The following is an 8,939-nucleotide window of genomic DNA, read 5'->3' as shown; positions in this document are numbered from 1 at the left end:
GGTTTACATGCTTGGACCTGGTAACAGTCTGAGAACATTTTACACCTTTGGAGAAAGAGAGAGACAAAGAGAGACCTATTTCTCTCAGCAGGTCCCAAACAGCAACTTTCAGAGAGAGAAAGAAAGATACTTCTTACTTCTTTCAGAACCCAGCAGTAACTGCCTGCTTTCCCCTGTGAGCTTAGCTCTTCCCTTAAGCATATGACTGTCAATCAACCGAATCAAAACCCTACTCTGAAACCCCAGGGGAAAAAGCAAATAAACAAAAATGCATTAACTCAGATTAAAACAAACCTATCCCGAGCTAAAATCAATCATTAGCCTGCATTCTCAGCACGTGAGCTGTCTGTTTTGCAGACAAATCAGCACAGGGTAAACAGAGCTGAATTCCAAACATACCCCTTACAAGAACCAAGATACGAATACATTTCTTAAAGGCACAGTATCATCACAAACATATCTGAAAATCAAATTCTGCATATAAGTAATTGAAAGGAACAATTGTAAAATTGTTTCCATAATTTCTTATTTTGTGTTTGTTGCCTTATGATTTTATCTGTGTGAACCGTCCATTCTTTTAAGAAAATTTCACACTAACATAACAGATGACAAGAACTGGGGAAAAATAAGTGACAACACAGCAGGATATAGATAGGCTGGAAAATTGGGCGGAGAAATGGCAGATGGAATTTAATCCAGATAAATGCGAAGTGATGCATTTTGGAAGAACTAATGTAGGGGGGAGTTATACAATAAATGGCAGAGTCATCAGGAGTATAGAAACACAGAGGGACCTAGGTGTGCAAGTCCACAAATCCTTGAAGGTGGCAGCACAGGTGGAGAAGGTGGTGAAGAAGGCATATGGTATGCTTGCCTTTATAGGACGGGGTATAGAGTATAAAAGCTGGAGTCTGATGTTGCAGCTGTATAGGACGCTGGTTAGGCCACATTTGGAGTACTGCGTCCAATTCTGGTCACCGCACTACCAGAAGGACGTGGAGGCTTTAGAGAGAGTGCAGAGAAGGTTTACCAGGATGTTGCCTGGTATGGAGGGTCTTAGCTATGAGGAGAGATTGGGTAAACTGTGTTTGTTCTCCCTGGAAAGACGGAGAATGAGGGGAGACCTAATCGAGGTGTGCAAAATTATGAAGGGTATAGATAGGGTGAACAGCGGGAAGCTTTTTCCCAGGTCGGAGGTGAAGATCACGAGGGGTCACGGGATCAAGGTGAGAGGGGCGAGGTATAACTCAGATATCAGAGGGATGTTTTTTACACAGAGAGTGGTGGGGGCCTGGAATGCGCTGCCAAGTAGGGTGGTGGAGGCAGACACGCTGGCATCGTTTAAGACTTACCTGGATAGTCACATGAGCAGTCTGGGAATGGAGGAATACAAACGAATGGCCTAGTTGGACCAATGAGCGGCACAGGCTTGGAGGGCCGAAGGGCCTGTTTCCTGTGCTGTACTGTTCTTTGTTGGTTGTTCCCAGTAATAGTACAGTATTACTTTTAGTTATGATGAACATTGTTGATCTTCAGTATTGATATATTTTGTTTCTAACTATTTAATGAAATATAATGGGCGAAATCTTACCATAATTTGATAAAGTGTTAGTTCAGGCGAGAAAACCAGTGTGGAGTTCTCCAGTTCCATTGGCCTGTTTTCGCCTGGAATATTCACACATTGATAGCTAAAAAACAGTGGGTAGGGGTTGTGCTGTCACTCTGGCAGAATGGAGGTTCTCAGTGCCGGCAAAACCAACCACATCGAGATCAGGGTACCATTTTTAAAGGGCATCCTAATCCAAACGGAAACTTAACTCTCTCCACCACCCCCCCTCTCCACCATGGAGGTATCAGGAGTTCCCCACCCCACAATCATCGCTAGCATTCCCATTCCTCTCTCAGTGCCAACCGTACACAAATGAATCCCCCCATTCCCATGCGGATCCCACGAGAGCCTGCCCATGGCAGTGTTGGATCTGTCAGTTTGGTAGCGCCAATCTGTGCTGGGGAAATTGCCAGGATGAGGTGCTAGGGCACTGCCTGGCCATGTCCCACTCCCTCAGAGCTATACTTAGCTTTGTGACCCCGGAGGGACCCCCGACAGGTTTGCATTTTAAAAACCCTTTGAGAATCTCACTGATGTGATATGAATATTCAGTGAAGGAGGATAATTTGGCAAGGGAACCAGTAAATTATATGCAAATTTATTGAAATGTATTAAATCATCGAAAAGGACCAATAAAAATTGGAAAGCGTGGTCATGCTGGAGCAAGCTTCACTTTTCTAATCTCACGGGATTTCAGTCCCACTCAGCTATATTTGTATTCATAAAGTGAACACTGATGCTTAATGCAGATGTTTGAAAATATAATTGAGATGCGCAGGGAGCTGTGCAGTGTTACAGCTCAAAAATGTGGATGGGAACAAAACTTAAATTCAATCCAAAACCTCAGATGTTGAGTGGGTGATTGCAATGCCTCCTGGTGTCAGGCTACAGGAGGAATTTGGCAGAGGTTCTGGGAGCTGGCAGTATGCTTGTCCCTTCAGCAGTAGAAGCATAAAGAACAAATACATCAACCAACAGGGGACGATTTAGAATAATAAATCATTTTTTTAAAAAGATCAGATTTTCTAAATTTGGTAATGTATTTTAGGTCAAAATGTATTTAATAGAATCAAAGGCGTTTGTGCAATATTTCCTCTGATATTTATTACAAAAACAATCAGCATGGACTTCACTTCACCAGGAGGTGCATATTTTACACAACTGGATTTTTGTTAAGTATTACAATTTTAGCACTTAGTAATATTATCACATCAAAATTCTAAAGTTTATTCCCAGAATACTGAATGAGAATATACTGCATAATTCTGCAAATTATTCTAATTGGATTTCATAATGAGTATTAGCCACGCCTTGGAAAAGATTTTAAAGGTATTTCAGAGCAAAATGCATATATTTTTAAACCAAAAATGAACACATTAATAATTGGTTCAGTTGACCCATTTTGTAATATTGTCCTTAAAACATGTTAAAAAGTATAATTATTGCCCATTAATAATTGCCCTTGAGAAAGGGTAGTGATCAGGTTCCTTGTACCACTGTATATCATGTAGTTTTGCATACATCGATACTGCTGTCAGGCAACAGTTATGAGATTTTGATCCAATGACAGTAAAGGAACAGGTGTGAAGGAAGTATATGAATAAATAGGTAAAATACAGATGTATTTAGGACATCATACTTTTGAATGGAGAAAGTGGACACATATTCAAGTATAGCCATTTTTACCCAGAAGCCTTAAACTATATATAAGGCCAGCACTTGCTGACAGCTTTGGTTTCAACAGGTGTTAAACAGACATTAGCTCTGCCACCAATGAAGTAACACCAGGGCTTTTCAAGTTCTCTTCACACTAGATGGGGAATAGAGGGATACAGGTCTCGATAGGACAACGTGATCAGCGCAGGCTTGGAGGGCCAAAGGGCCTGTTCCCGTGCTGTACTGTTCTTTGCAGGCAAAGATAGGGAAAAAGCTTGAAAGTCATTTTCATAGGAACCTTAAAGGCTTTTACGATGGTATTGTCTCTCCTTATCTATTCACAAGACATTTTGAAAACATACTTCAGCAAATTAGAGAAGCAGACTTTAAAAATCTATTCTTCCATAAAAAGTTTTAAATCACTTCTATAGAAACAGAAACAATTGGAGATAAACAGCAAATATATTAAGGGCATAATTTAGAGCATTATGACCGTATATCAGGCTCACAGCATGAATAATAAAATAATTTAAACAGTTAAATAGTAGAAAATAATAAAGACACATCTAAGGGGAAGATCTAGTTTAGAAAGGTACGACTGTTCTAGTTTTCTTTCAGAACATCAGAAATATTGCCGAAGGGTACAGGGAAACCCGTCAATGTTTCTCTGGTTCCTGGGGGGTTGAATATTGTAAAGCAGACAGTTTTTATGTCCAAGTGCCCAACAACTGATTTACTCAAGAATTCACAAAAAGCATTACTATTTAAAATTGGTGGGTATTGTTAAATTTGATATTAGCCTTGGCGTTGTATTTTTAAAGTTTCATTTGATTCTGTATTAGAACTAAAAATATATTTTTATCCTTTATAGTCATTAATGTTGTGATATACTTATCCTCTTTAAAGTATTTTGTTAAATAGTTCTGTAATAAACTTATAACTAAGTTAGTAAACTATAACATCTCTTGTGGACTTTTGAATGCAGTACATGAACCCATCTCACTTGTATTTTCTGAAAGTGGGAAGATACAAATTTTGAACTGGGACCCCCAGACCCTCATAATATCCAGGTGCTTATAACTTGGCCAACAAATTATTTATGGGAAAAGGTAATATCCGGCCATGTGTGCCACAAGATTGGAAATTCCCACCCAAGCTCAACAGACCTTTGAATGGTCTGCTGAATATTCCGTCTTGCCTGCTAAAATTCCCACAGTGGATGAGACGGGAGAATCTAAACCATGGTTCACTTTGTCAGACCCAAAATAAGTGTTTGTGTGAAGTTGTTCCCTAGAACTGGTGAAGATGATTGAGGGAGTACTCCCAATCTTGGTTAGTCTATCTTTGAGGAGAGAATTATAATCCACTTCACAGCAATATAGTCCCAAGTCAGGATGGTGTGTGATTTGGAGGACTTGCAAGTGTTGGTGTTTTCTGTTAACTTAACAGAAGATATAACTTATTTCAGAGAATGACTACTAACCAATCTGGCTCAGTGGTTGCACATTCTCCTAAGGCAGGAAGTTGTGGGTTCAAACTGCACTCTTGCACCTTAGCTTCCGCTTCCGTACAATTCTAGGAAAAACCTACATTGTTAGAATTGCTGTCCATCATTAAATTAATACTAAGTTTAATGCCTTTTTAATTTAATGTTTGATGCTAGATTGTTATTCAACGTGGAAGCAGCAAATTTACTTGGTGTACTGGCTAATATTCTCCTTCAAGTAAATATCTCCAAGGAACAAATTAACTAACTTTTTTCATTAACTGCTTTAAGACATCACCACGTACAAAACTCTCAAATACAGTGACTATATTTCAATAAGTAATTGATGGCTGTCTATCGTTTTGGGACGTCTTAATAGTATGGACAGGAGAGAGGCAGAGACAAACTGTACTACTTTGCTCTCTCCAACTGTCTGTAAGCAGAAGGTGTTTTTGGGGGGAGGGGGGAAGGAAGGGGAGGGAGGGGGGAGGGCAGGGGAGAAGGGTGGGGAGGGCGGTGGAGAAGGGTGGGGAGGGCGGTGGAGAAGGGTGGGGAGGGCGGTGGAGAAGGGTGGGGAGGGTGGTGGAGAAGGGTGGGGAGGGCGGGTGGAGAAGGGTGGGGAGGGCGGTGGAGAAGGGTGGGGAGGGCGGGTGGAGAAGGATGGGGAGGGCGGTGGAGAAGGGTGGGGAGGGCGGGGGAGAAGGGTGGAGAAGGGTGGGGAGGGCGGTGGAGAAGGGTGGGGAGGGTGGGGGAGAAGGGTGGGGAGGGAAGGAGGCTGAGCAGAAGGATGGCAACAGAGGGGGGAGGGGATCAGGGAAGGGTGGGGGGAGGGAGACAAAGAGAGGGGTTGGGGAAGGGTGTGAGGGGATGTCAGGGGGGGGAAGGGGAGAGGGAGGGGGAAGGTTCAGGGAGTGGGTGGACTCTCTCCTACCCTTGAGGCGAAGAGATGAAGGGAAAAAATTGGTATACATATTTGGAGAAATAAGCATGGTTAGCATGTCAGCAGATTCTCCACAATTCCCAAAATTGAAACATATCATGTAGATGCTTGGTCCATCACTAGATGGCGGTAATATACCAGAAATGGAACAATGATCATTGCCAGAATCAAACAACAAACCAATAACACTTTTTGAATGAAGATAAGAAAGTTCTGCCCCATCCCTGGGTGACCGAGGGGAGAGGGTAATTTGTTACAGGCTACAGGTGTACATTTTCCAACTGCTCACTTGTAAGCAGTGATGCCAAACACCTTTCCATCTCCAACTCCTCAAAGTGGCTGTTTTTGTGCTGTTAGTCAGGAAACTAACATTGGAAAGGATGCAGAGGAGATTCAGTAGAATGTTGCCTGGGTTGGAGAGTTTTAGTTATGAAAAGAGATTGGATAGACTAGTGTTGTTTTCCTTGGAACAGAGGAGACTGAGGGGGGGTGTGTGATTGAGATGTATACAATTCTGCATAAGATAAAGGTGCATGGTGTTACGGGAATTGTATTAGCATGGATAGAGGATTGGTTAACTAACAGAAAGCAAAGAGTGGGGGTAAATGGGTGTTTTTCTGGTTGGCGATCAGTGACTAGTGGTGTGCCTCAGGGATCAGTGTTGGGACCGCAATTGTTTACAATTTACATAGATGATTTGGAGTTGGGGACCAAGTGTAGTGTGTCAAAATTCGCAGATGACATTTAGATGAGTGGCAGAACAAAGTGTGCAGAGGATGTTGAAAGTCTGCAAAGGGATATAGATAGTCTAAGTGAGTTGGCAAGAGACTGGCAGATGGAGTACAATGTTGGTAAATGTGAGGTCATCCATTTTGGTAGGAATAACAGCAAAATGGACTATTATTTAAATGGTAAAAAATTGCAGCATGCTGCTGTGCAGAGGGACCTGGGTGTCCTTGTGCATGAATCACAAAAAGTTGGTTTGCAGGTGCAGCAGGTAATTAAGAAGGCAAATGGAATTTTGTCCTTCATTGCTAGAGGGATGGAGTTTAAAAACAGCGAGGTTATGCTGCAGTTGTATAAGGTGCTGGTGAGGCCACATCTGGAGTACTGTGTACAGTTTTGGTCTCCTTATTTGAGAAAGGATATATTGGCACTAGAGGGGGTACAGAGGAGGTTCACTAGGTTGATTCCGGAGTTGAGAGGGTTGGCTTATGAGGAGAGACTGCTTAGACTGGGGCTATACTCATTGGAATTCAGAAGAATGAGGGGAGATCTTATAGAAACATACAAGATTATGAAGGGAATAGATAAGATAGAAGCAGGGAAGTTGTTTCCACTGGCAGATGAAACTAGAACTAGGGGGCATGGCCTCAAAATAAGAGGGAGCAGATTTAGGACTGAGTTGAGGAGGAACTTCTTCACCCAAAGGGTTGTGAATCTGTGAAATTCCCTGCCCAGTGTAGCAGTTGAGGCTACCTCATTAATTATTTTTAAGGCAAGGATAGATATTTTTTTTAAACAGTAAAGAAATTGAGGGTTATGGTGAGCGGGTGGATAAGTGGAGCTGAGTCCACAAAAAGATCAGCCATGATCTTATCGAATGGTGGAGCAGGCTCGAGGGGCCAGATGGGCTACTGCTGTTCCTAGTTCTTATGTTCTAATTCAGAGGGACTTAGAGTAGACAGGAAGAAACTTTCCCCTTGGTGGAGGAATCAATAAGAAGTTTAACAACACCAGGTTAAAGTCCAACAGGTTTATTTGGTAGCAAAAGCCACACAAGCTTTCGAGGCTCTGAGCCCCTTCTTCAGGTGAGTGGGAATTCTGTTCACAAACAGAACTTATAAGACACAGACTCAATTTACATGAATAATGGTTGGAATGCGAATACTTACAACTAATCCAGTCTTTAAGAAACAAAACAATGGGAGTGGAGAGAGCATCAAGACAGGCTAAAAAGATGTGTATTGTCTCCAGACAAGACAGCCAGTGAAACTCTGCAGGTCCACGCAACTGTGGGAGTTACAAATAGTGTGACATAAATTCTGATTCTAGGATCGCATGATAAAGACTCAGGAGGAAAAAAGCAGAAATATTTATGTGAAATAGTGTGACATAAACCCAATATCCACACCCCCACTTCTTGCCTTCAAACAACCGCACAACCTCAAACAGACCATTGTCCGCAGCAAACTACCCAGCCTTCAGGAGAACAGTGACCAAGACACCACACAACCCTGCCACAGCAACCTCTGCAAGACGTGCCGGATCATCGACACAGATGCCATCATCTCACGTGAGAACACCATCCACCAGGTACACGGTACATACTCTTGCAACTCGGCCAACGTTGTCTACCTGATACGCTGCAAGAAAGGATGTCCCGAGGCATGGTACATTGGGGAAACTATGCAGACGCTGCGACAACGGATGAATGAACACCGCTCGACAATCACCAGGCAAGACTGTTCTCTTCCTGTTGGGGAGCACTTCAGCGGTCACGGGCATTCGGCCTCTGATATTCGGGTAAGCGTTCTCCAAGGCAGCCTTCGCGACACACGACAGCGCAGAGTCGCGGAGCAGAAACTGATAGCCAGGTTCCGCACACACAAGGACGGCCTCAACCGGGATATTGGGTTTATGTCACACTATTTCACATAAATATTTCTGCTTTTTTCCTCCTGAGTCTTTATCATGCGATCCTAGAATCAGAATTTATGTCACACTATTTGTAACTCCCACAGTTGCGTGGACCTGCAGAGTTTCACTGGCTGTCTTGTCTGGAGACAATACACATCTTTTTAGCCTGTCTTGATGCTCTCTCCACTCCCATTGTTTTGTTTCTTAAAGACTGGATTAGTTGTAAGTATTCGCATTCCAACCATTATTCATGTAAATTGAGTCTGTGTCTTATAAGTTCTGTTTGTGAACAGAATTCCCACTCACCTGAAGAAGGGGCTCAGAGCCTCGAAAGCTTGTGTGGCTTTTGCTACCAAATAAACCTGTTGGACTTTAACCTGGTGTTGTTAAACTTCTTACTGTGTTTACCCCAGTCCAACGCCGGCATCTCCACATCATGACTACCGGAGGAATCAATGACCAGGGGGCATGGATTTAAGGTAAAGGGTAGGAGATTTAGAGGGAATGTGAAGAAAAACTTTTCCATCCAAAGGGTGGTGGGAGCCTGGAACTCACTGCCTGAAAGCATGGTAGAAGCAGAGTCTCTCATAACATTTAAGAAGTATTTA

This window comes from Mustelus asterias, chromosome 10 (assembly GCF_964213995.1).
Source record: "Mustelus asterias chromosome 10, sMusAst1.hap1.1, whole genome shotgun sequence".
Lineage (NCBI taxonomy): Eukaryota > Metazoa > Chordata > Chondrichthyes > Carcharhiniformes > Triakidae > Mustelus > Mustelus asterias.
The sequence above is the reverse complement of the archived record's forward strand: the minus strand, read 5'-3'. Positions refer to the sequence as shown.